This window comes from Equus quagga, chromosome 12 (assembly GCF_021613505.1).
Source record: "Equus quagga isolate Etosha38 chromosome 12, UCLA_HA_Equagga_1.0, whole genome shotgun sequence".
NCBI classification, from domain to species: domain Eukaryota; kingdom Metazoa; phylum Chordata; class Mammalia; order Perissodactyla; family Equidae; genus Equus; species Equus quagga.
In genome coordinates this window covers 14,432,783-14,449,402 of record NC_060278.1, presented here as the reverse complement: position 1 = coordinate 14,449,402, position 16,620 = coordinate 14,432,783, and the positions used below count along the sequence as shown (strand labels likewise).

General features: G+C 37.3%; 1 protein-coding gene and 1 long non-coding RNA gene across 2 annotated transcripts in view; one reads left to right on the top strand and one right to left on the bottom strand.

Annotated features, from left to right (window-relative positions):
• PLXDC2 (plexin domain containing 2) overlaps positions 1–16,620 on the top strand; it is a 412,416-nt gene that overhangs the window by 173,242 nt on the left and 222,554 nt on the right. The gene's annotated exons all lie outside the window — the stretch shown is intronic.
• Positions 5,651–9,098, bottom strand: LOC124248467 (uncharacterized). The gene is made up of 3 exons (XR_006891048.1): positions 8,964–9,098; positions 6,329–6,402; positions 5,651–6,055 (listed from the first exon to the last, which is right to left on the bottom strand). It is a non-coding gene; the product is annotated as an uncharacterized LOC124248467 (long non-coding RNA).

Below are 16,620 nucleotides of genomic sequence, written 5' to 3'. Positions count from 1 at the left end.
CATAGTATAGAGTAAGCTGTGTCTTAACCTCCTGTAAGGTATCAGGAGAGATCTATTTCCAAGGTCCCCTGTGATGTGATCAATCTGGAACTTCTCTTTCCATTTTCTTGATGGATTATGTATCTGCCTACTTCTAACATGAAGTAATAGAACTCCATTTTCAAAAATGTCTGTGTTAACCACTCTTTTGGATTGATTACTCCCTTTCTCTTCGCATAGACTTCCTCCAAACGAAATTTCATATAGTAGATTAGGTTTCCACTTCCTAAATTACTAGCACATTCCAAATTTGTTTTCCTGAGATTTCACTAAAATTGCCTTGTTGAGAGTTCTGAGTATCTTCAAACTCTTCAGTCCCATATTTAGAGACAATCACTGGATTTACATTTGTTTGTCATATTAAAATGTCCTTGAGGTCACGCTGGTAATAGTTGAGGTGTTTAAAAAGAAAAAGACATCAGTGCATGTGGCATGATTTATTGCAAGGGAATTTCTTCTTGCATGTAGGAAAATGGTGGATCATGGGGACTGTGGCAGACCAGAACAAGAAGTCCCAGCCTAATGAAGTGTCTGCTGCTATGTGGGACCATGTGGGAATGTGGGCACAAATGCCAGATCTTCTAGTTTCTCAAGAGATATCCAAACACTTAAATGTTGGCTATTCATTTAATTTTTTTTCTTAATCACATGTAGACCAACACAGTGATGGTAAAATAAAATATTTTACCATCTATCAATCTTTCCAGTGGGCCACCAGATCTTATTGCTGGTATATACCAAACCAATGACTAATAATATTCTTAATTGATAGTAACTTACTAGGTCATGTCCCAGAGGGCCATCTTATTTCCATGTTCTGGGAGGCACTTCACTATGGCCTTCATATTTACTCCATAGGCAGCGTACTATGCGATGAGTTGAATTCACTCGAACATAATATGATTCTTGGAGATACATTCCAGACTTCTTCTGTCTTATTTTTCTTCTATACTTATTTTATGTAAGTACAGTCCAGTAGACTACTTCCGATTGCTTCCATTGAAAATATGTTATTGAAAAGAAGAAGTGGGAGATGCTTTTAGAGGTCTGACCTTCACTGCTTATTTTGAAGGAAGTTTCCGAGATTATTTTCTTGTTCTTCTGAAATATTACAGTGCATGAAATCGTAGTCTTGAGAAATCTACTGCTTGGCTCTGATCGATTCGATATTCCCAAGCTTTCAAAAGTATTTAGAAATAATGAGAAAAACTTTTACATATGGTATTAATTACATATAAATATTGTAACTTTAACAATGGCATTTTTTCAAGTAATCTTTTTTTCTTAGAATACTGAAACATTTTAGACTTACAAGCAAGACAAATTTAGAAAGTAAGGGTGATTTGAAACATTGGCGAAAGGTTCAACTTTTAATATGACAGACTTGTGGTCTGGTCTGTGTCTATAGCCACCTTACTAAAAAAACAAATAACATGCATTAAACTGTATAATTGTGTGATTGCCATGTATTCAATAGTATTGAGTATATATAAAATAGCCATAAGCATTTCTAATTTGCACATCGATTTGGAGGAAAAAACAATGAAACTTAACAAATAACTGACTGGGGGGCAAACTTTTAGTCTGCGATTTTGCATTTCTTTTCAGTTTTACAGCAGTTTGTACATGTATAAGTGGTACCTTACACAAAACACTTGCTTTAGAGGTATGATGAAGTAACTTGGTTCAGTTTAGATTGACAAGTTATTGGCAGAGCCAGGATAAGGACCCACATTCCTTTTCTGACCCCTGATCCCAGCCAACCCTTTGTCATGCACCACCACCTGCAGTTCTTTCTCTTGATTCCTGGTAGCTGATACCTGCTGCTGTGGACTGAATTATGCCCCTTCTCCCCACCAAATTTATATGCTGGAGCCCTAATGCCCCTCTGGCTTTATTTGGAAATAGAGCTGTTAGGAGATAATTAAGGTTAAACAAGGGCGTAAAGGTAGAGTCCCAATCTGATAGGACTGGAGCTCTCTCTCCATGTGCACACGCTGAGGAAAGGTCATGTGAGGACACAGTAAGAAGTCGGATATTTGCAAACCAAGAAGAAGGCTCTTAAAAGAACCTGACCACGCTGGCACCGACTCAGACTTCCAGCCTCCAGACTGTGAGAAAATAAATTTTGGTTGTTTAAGCCGCTCAGTCTGTGGTATTTTGTTATGGCTGCCTGAGTGGACTGTGATATCTAGTGCGTGTAGAGAGATGCCGTATTGCATGACATTTTCTGAAAGGGGTCCTTATGAAGTCTCCAACCGTTGGACACCTAACCTTCCCATATGAATTCAGCCACAGTGTAGGTTACTCTTATTGGGGAGAATCTACTTCCTCTTCCATCATGTGACTGGCTGCATGGATCTTGACAATATACGCCTCATATTGTGTCTTCTTTCTACCCATTTCGTCATGGCACATTTCCCGGTGAAATCATTAGTTTCTCTCTTAAAGAAAAGTAGCCACGTCAACTTAGCAGACTCTGCACTTTCTCTTTCTTCGTTCATCTGGATTCCTTGTTTGTGGTGCTGGAGAGATTCCTTAACCTGGTTTTGGTATATATCTCTCTGTTCATGGTCTATTGTTTGTAAACAATATTTCCTTAATGTTCTGAAAGTTTTAGGCTACAGTATTTTGGAAGCTGAATTGTATAGCTAAACCCTTCACATCTCTACCACATTTTGCATAGTGAACAGAACCGCTCATACATGCATGTATCTTTCAGTGAACATTAATGCCTGGAAAAAAATTCAACATTGATTAACGAGATTTTCTTCACCCCAGATAACCCTGTTTAGAACGAGATATCACATAGGATAAATAGTGTCCTAAGGGCTCTGACCCAAATAAATGAGTGCAAGCCAGGGATAGAACATAAAAATAAAAGATCGTGGAGAAGACAAAAAATAATCTAGAGCTTTTTATGGGAAAATTCCGACTGATCTCGGGTTATTTTCTGTCTGAATAGCAAACTGTTTATTTACTCACCAATTGCTTTAGAAAGTATTTTTTAAATCTGGCTGAACTAAATGTAGTTAAATATAGTTAAAGATAGTTGAAATAACCTCAGTTATTATAAAATGCATTTCTTATCCAAATACAGGAATCTTATCTATAACATCCCCATCAGCCTTTGCTCAAATTTTCCTAATGGGAATTTCACCCTGTCTTAAGACAGAAAATTCTGTTTTTGACATCTTAATTTGTTAAAGTGTTTCCTCATCCTTAGTCAAATATTTCATCCCTGGAACATTCACCCACCAATCCTTATTCTGATCTCTGTGCACAGCAAGGTCAACTCTTCTTTGTCATCTGTGGTCTTCTCCCCATTCATTTCTCACATGACTTGACCTACAGATCCCAATCATTTAAATCTTTCTCCTCTAGTCATATTTTTTATCTTATTTATTATTAAAATGCTGAACTCACAGCTGTATGCAGCAAGAATTCATCATGGAACTATTATGCGTCAAGTAGCAGACTAGCAACTGTCTCACACTTACTATTGGGTAAATAGTATACATTGACTTATTCTCTATGAATTTATTAACTGACATTTAGGAATTCAGAATATATTTTCTTACAAGATAAAACAATAAAGTTCCTAGGTTTCGTCCATCCATTTCTTCATTTATTCATTCCACAAATATTTAACCAGTGCTAGTTGCTAGTATTTTCTTAGTAAATAAAGCAGATACGAACCGTGCTTTCTTGGAGCTTACAATCTAGCAGGGGTGGATAGAAAAAAAGTAAAGAAATAAATCTAGAATCATGAATAGGAAGGAACAAAGTAGGTGCAGAGATAAGGGTTATCAGCTGAGAGGGCCTTCTAAGATAAGCTCATTGGAGATGACATCTGCCAAGAGGTGGAATTTACATTGAGACATTAATGGTATAGCATCCTCAGGGGATGGAGCATTCCAGGTAGGGAAAGCAGCATATTGAGAAGGTGGTGAGCAGGGTGGAGGTACATATATTCCAGGAACTGAGAGAAGGCCAACCTGCCCGAGAGAGTGGCACAAGAAGAACCGAAGGATGAGGCTGAAATCCAAGCCCAGAGCTCTTTGAAGGTGGGTGAGGGAGTTTGCATTACTTGGGCCCTAATGTAGTCACTCCATGGGCTTATTTTTCCTATGGACTGCTCGGTCCCCAGAGGGCCCTTAGAGGCTGCTTTCTGGAATAAAGTTTAGAAGATCAGGAACACGTGAGCAAATTCCTCCACCTCACCACCCCAGCTTTGAAGAGTTGGCTGTGCCTCTCCGTGCCTGCACAGTAGCTCCTTAGCTGCTCACAGGCAACCAGAATGACCTGAGGGAGTTCTTCAGAGCTCTGGACCAAGAAGAAGACATGTGAAGCCATTCAAATACTCATTTGCTAGGCTCATTATTCTCCTTTGCAGAGGGAAGAAGAGTTTGACTTTGAAGATGGAACCTTGTAACTTTCCTAGAGTCCTTGTGAATAAAATATACTTTGCCAGAGTACGAGAAATCCTCCAGGCTTTAGCTCAGCAATTTTATGACCAACAGTTTTGATTCTTTAAAGGTGTTCTAATGTACCTCTGAAGGGGAAGGCAAAAACCACTGTGGTGGTGGCCTCTGGAGTTTGGGTATCATCATAAAATCAAAATTAAAAAAACAAAGGACAATGTTTTCATTTGAAAAGTAATGACATTTAAAAATATATATTATCTACAGTCCCTATCATTTCAGAGATAAAACATTTAAAATAAATAGAACATGATATTAGAATAAATAATAGGTGTAAAGCTAAATGTACCTTTTTAAAAAAAATCACCAAATTACCCTTATTTTTTTCATATGTTTCTCTTTGGGAACCACTATATTATGAATTCTTTACTGTGGATCTAAAGTATTTCCCTGCATCATAAATGTGTTGATAAGTATGCAAACAACAACTTATTTTCAGGTCGCCACTTTCCAAAGCTCTTTTATTTAAAAGATCAACCTGTGAATGATTTTATTGCTTAATAAGATATTCTAGGGGGAATGATCACTTTTAATTTTCAAGGGAATCTGTTTGTTTTGCCTCCTCGGCTTTAAAAATCATGCCTGTTATTCCTCTACATGATTTGCAAACCATTGTTGGCATTACTTTTGCAATAAAAACCTCTAGGCCATCATGAGTTGTTTAAAATCTCCGCCACATCAAGGGACCAGCTATGTGTTGGATTTGAGAAACTATGCCCTGCATCTTGGACTGCTTATTTACAAATCGTCAAGTCAGAATAGCCTAGTGCAAAGTCCTGGATTGAACTTTGAATTTTCACTAGTTTTAACAGAACACTAGTGTGTTCGTTCATGCCTGTTCTCACTCGTCTGACTCCAGAGAACTTATGAGATTCTTCACTCTCTGAGTGAACATACGACATCTTTTTCCTCACCCTTCTCTCCATGGTCTCCACCCTTACTCTCTGGGCTAATAATGTTCTTTCCAGAGGAAAACCTAAGGGTAACTTTGACATATGCTTTCTTCATCTTTTTCCCTGGGTTTTTTTAATATTTTCACCATTAAGCAATATTTTGAATTGTGTATACAAAGTAGCTGAATTCATTTTATTAACTGGTGACTTTTCTAAGCCATGTTTATTCACACTGTAGATTAGTGAAGAGAACTACTTAGATACCCAAGTCCAGGCAGAGGAAATCCATGAGCCAATGGAAGTTCTCTGCTTATATGAATATTTAAATATATTCAAATGGCCCTAGGGTATGTCATTAATACCATCACTTGATGCCTATGTCTCCTACTAGACCATACACAGCATAAATGAAGGAACTGTCTTTTATGTTTCCTATAGACTTCGCCTGAGTCATTTTTCTTAATGTCCTGATATCAAAGGGGAAGATATTTAATCTAAAATGGTGGCTGGTTGATATTTGAACGGCAAACACTTGGAAACAGAAGAAGGCTGATTCTCCTCTTTGAGTGTCCACCCCAGGTTACAAATGCCAAAAACAAGAGTGAACTGGTCAATTCAGTCACGTGCATGACTCATCTTCTGAAAAGAAAGAAAGAAGTAAACCTGTATAATTTCAGAAAAATGGTTCAATTTGTGTTCTTTTGTGAATCAAGGATAATGATTAAAAATACTCAAAGTTAAACTTCCCAAAGCTAAGTCTAACCTTTTTCTATGGAGTATTTATAATTAGTATTGTGTTTGGTATAGTCACATTCAATTTATCCCTGTTTAATTCTTTGCACTGCACATTTATGCAAAGCCTGATGATTATACTTGCAGACTGACTAATGATCTTTAAAATTGTGTTGATACCTCAAAATGATGCAGCCCATCCATTGCACTTTTGAAGTCACTTTATCTTTATACTTGTTTCACAGCTGGTTTACCTGGGGAAAAAAACAACATAAAATTTTATATCAAATTAATGCAGCAGAAACTATGATGTGAGGATTCCAAATTTATGCTGTTTGGAACATGTACAAACATTCAGAAAACATCCCAGAAATTCTCCAGATCTGATATTCATTAAGGAAGAGAAATCTGGACTCAGTCTTCTTTCTTGAAATCAATTTCAACATGGCCGGAGCTCTAAGGGTGGCCATTTCACAAACAGAAAAAGGACAGTTTATTATTCCTACAGTTCTCCGGAATATAAACCTTGCTTTGTGGGGTTTGGCAAGTAGTAAGCTCAGCATTTAAAAAAGTGAAATTCCTAATTTTTGATCATCTCTCTAAGGAGAAGTTGAATTCTTATATATTTCTAAAATCTTGATTTTGGCATGATCATGTGGAAATAGAACATGTTCAGTTGCAAACCGGAAATTTCAGCTAATTGCTGATATTTGCGCTTGTTCGGTGGTTCCCAGCGTTGTCACCACATTGGGACCGCACTCTGCATCACAGTCTAGATTCTGATTTAATTGGGCTGGAGCATGGTCCAAGATTTGGAATTTTTAAAAGATGTCCAGGTGATTCTACTGTGTAGATGTGTTTGGGAACCGGTCCTGTAGTTCAAAGGCATTCCTCAGCTCATTTCACCGTCCTACTTTGAGCATTTATTCAAGTACTTAGTGAGAGAAGGATAGAAATGCTGGTGTTATTTGCATATGAGAAGCCTTCTCAATTACATCTGGTTACTCCTAAGACCTTGTTCAGTGACCATTGGCGTGCACTGTTCTTGGAAATCAATGATATTTATTTTCCTATGTTTGTTTTTTAGCATTTAAAATGACATGTAGATATGTCAAGTTCTGCTTTAAAATGTTAACTGGCATCAGTTACTCTGAACTGTCCAGGTCGTCCCAGTTATCGTGATGAAATGCTTCCGCGTCACCTTTGAGTATTCTTTTCCCTCTTAAATACTGGCAGGTCTTTCAGATTCTTCAGTCTTTCTCACACGAGCCTCTTTCCCTTTAATCTTCATCTTAGCAACCTAATTGAAGCTGTTATGATTTTATTCTTGACTATTGCGGTGCTTCCAAACCAATGTCTGATTCTAATCTCTCCTTTCTCTAGTCCATCCTATTTTCTAGATTGTTCCTTCTAAGTCCACATTTAGTCCATTACTTTCAAGCCTCTCATTTTACACAGAATCAGTTTCAGACTTTCTAGATTGACATTCAAGGGTTTGTGCAATCTAAATTCTACATATCTAACTGCATTCACTTCACATTATTCGCCTATATGTGCCTATTAGTCGAGTTAGTTTCTGTAACCTTCCCACTTGTTTTCTGCTTGTTCCCCTGTGTTCAGAACAGTCCCTCTGACTAGAACGGCCATCTCAAGTTCCAAATCATTTTTCAAGGCCCAGATTAAATACCATGACTCCTTTGAACTCAGTTTTTTTTTAATCACTAAAACTGAATGAGATTTTTTCCTGCTCAGATGGCTTATAGAGCTGCCTCTGCCAGTAATACAGCCCTTACCTCGTACTGGTTTGAAATGGAGAGATTTGAGTCCCTGCATTGTCTCACTCTGTTATGGGTTTCTGGAGAGCAAGGACTATAACATAAACATTTTTTGCCCTTCACAACACTGAGCTCAAGGCCTCCCACAGACACAATCACTGCATCATAAATACTTGTTAGCTTGAATGAGTGGCACCTAAAAGAAGTGCTTGTAAATAAATAGGCCATTTTATAGTATCTTCCTACGTTAGATTGTATTCTCTTGAAAATTTGACCTCCGTATATTTTTCTTGGGGTCTTTCCAGCTAGTTGTTGGTAAAGTGAGAAGCTAATAACACTGATTTTCCCCTGTGTGGTTTTGTAAGACAGAAGCAAAAAAGGAAAACATGCTTCTCAGACTTCACTGAAATAAAATCTTTTCTGACTATCTTGTAATTTTATTGCAAGGTAGAAATGCCAGCTTTATAGATCCGAAGGGGAATCTTTCTGCAAAGTCAGCAAAACTATGCTATGAAAATAGTTGTTTGAACCTAGCATGGGTAATTTTAAAACAAAGCTGTTCAAAGATTGTGCTTTTCTTTGTGCTCCTTTGTTTCCAATGGCTCATGAAACTATTGCAACCTCTCTCCCTTTGCTCTTCCCTCGTGTGACCTCGACATCAGGTCCCTAAAGTTAAGTGACTTGGCAACAAGATTTACCTTCTTTTAAGATGTGATCCTAGAAGAATTTATCTTTGAAATGGGCTTTTAAATTCTTATTTAGAAAGTAGTAGGAAAATTTACATTGTTAAAAGTACCTTATGTCAAATGAAAGCCGTTTTACAGATTTTTTTTTTTTAATTGAAGCTACCCAAGGGTATCGTCAAATGGTCTCTCACTGAAATGGAAATGGTATAGCATCTCCTGGGGGCAAAGCAGCTCTATGTTTACATGCAGCAAAACAGCTTATATTGGAGGGGGTTAAAAATGGCCAAAAGCTCCTACAGTTCCTCCCATAAAGAGGTAGGCTCTGTCTTCCCACCCCTTGAATCCAGGCCATACCTTGTGACTTGTTCTGATTAAACGAATGGGACAGAAGTGATGCTGTGCAGCTTCAAAGCTGTGCCTCCAGAGGCTGGCAGCTCCCACCCTTCTTCTCTTAGATTCCATTACCCTGTGAATAAGCCTAATCTCGCCTCCTCGGGAACTAGACGACACATGGGGATAAAGACCCTAAATGTGTGACTAAGGCCACGTGAACGCAGCCAGCCCCAGGCCAACACGGGAACTGGCTGTAAACCAGCAGTGAACTCAGGTGACACCGTGTGCCATGGAAGTAACGCCCAGCTGAGCCCAGTTCACTTCAACAGAATCGCAAACAAATGAGTGGTTGTTTCAAGCCACCGAGTTTTGGGGTTATTTATTACCCAGCAATAGACTACTGATAGAGGTGGCTTGGGAAGTTTTTGTAATAGAACGTGGAAATTTCAAGAATAATAAACTGAGTAGTGAATAAAATGTATTTATAATTAAATTGGATTGGTTTGTGTATGATCTTCTTCATCCTTGCTGTGAAGAAGAATCCACCAAGATGACATCTTTTCTGGGAGATAATAAAGCCAAAAAAACTAGCCTGTGAAAACATAAAGAAGCTCTAACCTCAACAATTATGTGTTGAATGTCTATCACGTACCAGACAACGTCTAGTCCCTAAAATACAGCAGTGAACCCAATAAAGCGAGGGGGAGAGAGATTTTAAATGGGGGTGGTAATGAATTAAAAAAAAAGTCTGATGATAAAAAATGTTAAAGAGGAAATTAAAATAGACTAAGAAATACAGCATGACAGAATAGGGGAGGATTATTGCAAATGCGAAAAACAGCAGGTGCACAGTATGATGCTAGGGCACATTGGCATATTCATGGGACATCAAGAGCCAGTAGGGTTGGTGCAGAGTGCGTGATGGGGAGAATGAAGTTGAAGGGATGGCTGTCAAGCACAGTGCTTGTAAGGACATTGGATTTTATTCTAAGTGTGTTGGGAAGCCTCATTAGAGAAGGAGAGTGACATGATCAGATTTCTGCTTTAAAGCAATTACTTTTAAAAGGATTGCTCTACTCTCTAGAGAATAAAGTGAAGGAAACAAGAGGAGAAGCAGGGAAGCCAATGAGAGAGCTGTTACACAACTCCTGATAGTAGCCTGAGGGAAACAGTTTGACCAAATGTAACTTTTTTTTGAAGTCCTAAAACATTTAATATCTAAAGGGTATTGTGGAATTGGAAAGAACGTAGAACTTGGAGTCATGCAGAACTGTTTCTATATCCCCGGGAGTTATGTGATGCCAGGCAACTATTCGGTGTTTCTGAGCTTTAGTTTCTTTATAATTCATTGAGCTGTTGCAATGACTACATACCTAATGTATATTATGTGCCAAGCTTAGAACTTGGAATATCATGCACATTTATAAGTGTTGGCTGCACTTATTAGCCAGTTCTCATAAATATGTGATTAACCGTTTACTTAAAGTAAAGGATCCAAAACAGAGACCAATCACCAAGAATCCAATGATAGATGGCAAGGATAGAGCAAATGAATTCAATGTGGAGAGAACGTAGAACACTAATTCAGTGTTAGAGGTAGTTGTCAATCTCTGTAGCCAGATAACTAACAGAATTGGACGCTAGATTTCCTATTGCAGGCAGTGGTCTTCTCACAAAGTTTGATTAGGCTCAACATCTTGGTGATTCTCTTTACTAGCATAATATAATGCACATATGCTATTAATGGTGCAATTAATTTCTTTGATTGCTAGTCTTTCTATGCTTCTTCTATTGGAGACATATTTTGAGGCATGTTTAGAAGCAAGGCAGTTATATAAAATTCAGTAAAAAGGGAGGTATTTTTTTTTCCAGAATGTTACTTATTTGTGAAAATTGTTCTCTAGTAGTAGAGGCTACAGAACGTTGCTCACTGTTAATTATGGACTGCAAGATGGTCTCTGATATTTGAGGAGAATTCATGCTTCAATAAATGTTAGCATAAAAATGTGAAATGTTTGACTTTTTTTTGTTATCTGGGATATTTATGTCAACAAAACAAAAACAGTGTCTAATAGCACTTTATAGTTTCCAACATATATTTAACATGTTTATCTTAAGAGGACTTAACCCCAATCCTCTGACGTGACTATTTTTATTATAACTTCCTTTCCATAGTCTTGAAAAAAGAAGCTCAGAAAGCTAACTTTATTTTCAAAATGATATCTTCTTAGAAAGGCAAATTGGTATTAGATTCTGATTCTAAGTATGACAAGTGACGTCAAACCTCCTTTGGCAGAATTCCATTCATAGCTGACCCATTGCTTATTATTCACTGCCTAACTCTAGGGGGCTAAAATTTTGAAAGCATAAGAAATTAGAAAAAACAAGCTGAAGAAAAGTTTCATTCTTTGACATTAAAGGAATAACAATATGAAAAAACTATCTGACTAATTAAAAGTGTATTAATAGCTGTCACTTCAAAAACCAGATTGGATAGTTTTGGGATAGTAACAGTTTCCTTAGAAATGAGAATGTTGGCCAAGTGGTTACCAGTTGGTAAGAGGAAACCATCCAAGTCTTCCATAAATGTTGGTTATGTGAAAATTCTCAACTGAGTTATAATTTTTAGAAGTTGCTCCTGAGTAAATTTTTCCATAATTCTTTTGGAATTATAAATAGTAATCATTTCTCAATTTTTTTCCTAAGAAATAGGCCAAGACAGAACTATGTGGATTTTCAAAAATCCCTCCTATATTAGAAAGCTTGAATGGCAACATTGATTAGTACCAGAGAATGGCATGAATTTTCAAAGGTAATAAAATCTAGGGCTTTTTTTTGCAAATCCAAACTTAATAAAGAAACTATCTCTATGTGCTATGAACTGAATTGTGGCCTTCCCAAATTCACATGTTGGAGCCCTAACCCCTATGTAACTGTAACTGTGTTTGGAGAGAGGGTGTTTAGGAAGTAATTAAGGTTAAATGAGGTCATAGAGTGGGGCCATACTCCAATGAGATTGATGTCCTTATAAGAGGAGGGGGAGACACCGGAGTACTTTCTCCTATCTGAGGACACAGTGAGAAGGCAGCCATCTACAAGCCAGGAAGAGAATCCTCACCAAAAACCAAATCAGCCAGAATGTTGATCTTCGGCTTCCTAGCCTCCAGAACTGTGAGAAATAAATTTTTGTTGTTTAAGCCACCCAGTCTATGATATTTTTCTATGGCAGCTGAGCAGACTAAGATAGTATGTATATAGTACCCAAATTCTGGCCATGTCATGGGTGCCAAATCTAGAACAGGTATTTCCATCCTTTTAAATTAACATGGTCTTTTTTGATTGTCAGAACATTTTGAAGCTGTCCACACCATTGTTGCTGTTTCTTTCCAATTGAATGGGAAAATATACCATACCAAGAGTTATAGGGAAATATAATGACACTGTAAAATGATCACCCATTTTAGCCATCACAGTATATTGTGCTTTTGAAAAATTGTACACACCTGTGGAAGACCTGTGATGTATTCAGTTTGCACACGACACATAGCGTCTGCAGGGATCCTTACAGCCCCTGCAGCAAGTCTGTGAATTTGCCTTCAACCTTGGGGCTAACCTACAACTTATCAAGAGAGACGATTAAGTACCTATTGAGTCATAGACAAGATATTGCTATGAAGATAGAGCTCACTGTAAACAGATCAATAGGTAAAAATCCTTAGAAGAACAAGGAAGTGTATGTAAGAATCTGAAAACCATATGTCAAAGATGTGTGTATTGAGAACTGGTACAATAATCTGATATAATCAACAGGAGCTAGAGGAATTGATTTTAATTCTTCTGACATTATAACAGTAAATTGAATTGTATTCCATGTAACTGTTCTTAGTATCTGGAGAGGGTACTGCTGTACTATCTGCTGATATATACTGAAGGCTATTGGAAGATAATATGTAATTGTTCCTATGGTGCTGAAATTGTGTGGGGCTAATTAATATCCTTTGTATTCTGTTCATAGGCTTTTCAATTGTTTAAATACATTGGTCTAATTTGATTCATTGGCAGCTCAGTGAAAGAAAACTCAATACTACCCTTCGCTTTTTATTAATAGAGACACTCATATGACCTAAGGATCTGCCCACACACATTCCCTATAGGTCACTGTCTTCTAATGTCATTGGGAAAGGTGTGGCTTTCATCGCACTTCTCTTTCTGTATGGTCTACTCCATGTCTCATGACGTCATCAGTGCTCCCAGCCCAGCTGGGAAGCACCACTCATGCCACTGCACAGCTCCTGCAGGTCCAAGTCCCCTGCCTTCCTCTGTATCATTTTACCTCTGGCAAAGAGGAATTATGTGCACAGGAAGTTCACACTTTCAATCCACTAACGTGAACTGACTGCATAAGTGACTTCATTGAAGTGACAGAACTTGTTGGTGACCAAGCCCCTGAGAACTAGAGATCAGGTCACTGTGTACGAATTTAATGCCTCAGACCACAGGACATTTCCCTTCCCTGCCTTCCATTCTCTACCCACCACCTTGCCAGAATGTAGCTATGTCTCCAGCCCACTGCCTCTTTGAGATCCTTGAAAACTTGTCCTAGAAATAAGCCAGCAGATTAGACGAGCATAATAACTGGAAGGAAAACGTGAGCAACTGCTTAAAAGTCTCTCGTTGCATTATAGACATTGCCAAGATCCAGCAGTGCTAGTGAATAATGCTTCAGCGTTACCCTCCGTGCCTTCACTCAAAACATCTCTCCATGAAGACATGTTGTACTGTATACGCATAAAACAAATGATCTCTGCATAAATGAGTGAACAGAGGGATGATTTGTGATGCTTCTGTAAAATACAACATAAACTCATTTTATAAAGATTCAGACTCTAAGTAATCTCTAGCTCAAAATTTAGTAGAAGTGAATATGCTCATTTCGGTTAGTGCTGGTTTCATTTACAGTAAGTAGCAAGAAAGATTGCACTCTACATCAATTAGGTTATCAAAGCTAGTATTTTAAAGAAAAGGTTTAATGGAAATTTATGTATCAGCTATTTCATAAAGCGATTTTAAGATATTGACCTTGAAGCGCTATGTTGAGTGTGAGTATCTGGTTTAAGTATGGTAAAGGAGTCTTCTTTAAGCACTGTTCATAGAAAATAGAAATTTTATCCTAACTATATATAACGTTGTGGCCTTGTGTCTCTTGATATTTGTTGGTGTTTTGATTCCAAGAATCAACAACTGATACTTTTAAGCCTCTTCACATATTTTTTATTGCTTTATGTGAAGAAAAAGAAAAGAGAGTGGTTCATTATAATGTTTATTCTCTTTTTGTGAAACTGGCATCGGAGCCAACATTTGTTGCCAGTCTTTTTAATTCTTTTGCTGCTTCTTCTCCCCAAAGCCCCCCAGAACATAGTTATATATTCTAGTTGTGAGTGTCTCTGTTGTGCTATGTAGGACGCCGCCTCAGCATGGCCTGACGAGTGGTGCCATGTCCCCGCCCAGGATCCGAACCAGGGAAACCCCAGGCCACAGAAGCAGAGTGCTCGAACTTAACCACTCAGCCATGGGGCTGACCCCTATAATGTTTATTTTTAAAAAATCAAATAATACAGATTAAGGGGGAAAAAACCCTCCAAGTCCCATCCTATCACCTAGAATTAACCAATCAGTATATGGTAAATATATTTTAGACATCTCTCTCTCTCTCTCTCTGTATGTGTATATATATATATATATATATACACATACATACACACATGCATACATATATAATCAGAAAGTATATGGAGATAGATAGGAGAGTAGACGGAAACATACATTTATATTTAGATGAATGTAATTTTATAAAATTGGAATTGTACTATAAGTACTATATTTAAGGAAAATAATGAACTTACCTTTGTATCTGCTGGCCTTTGACAGCATGTATGTCATCTGTAAACTACTAATTTCAGACTTTTTGCCTCAAAAGGTCCTTTTAAAATTAAAAATTTGGGGGACTGGCCCCATGGCCGAGTGGTTAAGTTCCTGCGTTCTACTTCAGTGGCCCAGGGTTCACTGGCTCACATTGTGAGCGCAGACCTACACACCACTCGTCAAGCCAGGCTGTGGTGACATCTCACATAGAACTACAATGACTTACAGCTAAGATATACAAATATGTACTGGGGCTTTGGGGAGAAAAAAGAAAAAGTGGAAGATTGGCAACAGATGTTAGCTCAGGGCCAATGTTCCTCACCAAAAGAAAAGAAGAACAAGAAAAGCAAAAATATACCTTAAAAAAATTAAAAATTGGGGCTTATTATTTTTTAAAACTATATTTCTACACTTCAGATTTATATATCCATTACCTGCTAGAAAACATGAAAATTGACTTAGACTATTATTTTTGTATTTTCACGGTTTATATCATTTACATTCTAATTTATAACCATGGTAACTAAATTGTTCCATTTCTCTGAACATAATTCCCTTGGAGTACAGCTACCATCAGAATGTTTACTATAGCTTCTCCATGCCTGTGACCATGTTTGCTTCACTCCTTGATTGATGGGCTGTATAATTAGGTATTACATTTCTCAGAAAGTCTCATTTATGTATATTTTCTCTGTATTTGTATATATTTGAAATATGTTTGTTGCCTTTTCACTTCGATTACGGCATGGTTGGGCAAAAATTACTTGAGTCCCAACTTCCTTCTCTCATTGCGTAGACATTGTTTCTGCTGGATATTATGGAGAAGTATCACACTATCCCAGGTTTCTTCCTCCTTATAGCTAACTTGATTTGTCTTTCTAGATGTCTTTTTTTTTTAATCTATGAGAAATCGCACCAGGAAAATTCTTAGTATTCAAAACGTTATTGCAAATTTTCTTGGGACATGCTTTGTAGATTTAAGTCTTTCTTCATCTCAGAAAAATGATTCTTCTAATACATTTTTAAAAACCTTTTCTGGGGCTGGCCCAGTTGCATAGTGGTTAAGTTCATGCACTCTGCTTTGGCAGCCTGGGGTTTATGAGTTCAGATCCCAGGTGCAGACCTACACACTGCTCATCATGCCATGCTGTGGCAGCATCCCACATACAAAAATATAGAGGAAAATTGCCACAGATGTTAGCTCAGTGACAATCTTCCTCATCAAAAATAGCAACAAAAAAACCTATTCTCTGCCAACCATATATATATTTATATGCTCTCCTTTTTTCTATCAGTTCTCTGATTTTCTATCTTAGATATTTATTTCATCCTTATTTTCCATTTCATCTCATGTACATTTCTCAAGACTGTTTTCTGTGTCCTGACTAGTAATTTAGTCATGTTTATTCTACTATTGTTTCTACTAATGAGTTCATCTCTGTAATTTTTTTCTGAGTACTGCCAGCTCACTCCTTTTCTCTTTTTGTTACTTTATCATGTCCTTTGGTTTCTTCTATCCACATGATTTTTTATCATAAAGAACTATTTTTTAACTCTTTGTTTTTGAGAAGTTTAATAGACACAAGTAATATTTTTAAATAGCTTCGCTTTTAAATGTACTATACAGTCCTTGTGAAATCATTTATATAAGAATATATTTGGTATATATTAACACCTGGCAAGAACCATTCAAATATAATATTCTTTTACTTATTATGCACTGACTTTGAGAGGTAACTAAGTGATTCAATGCTAA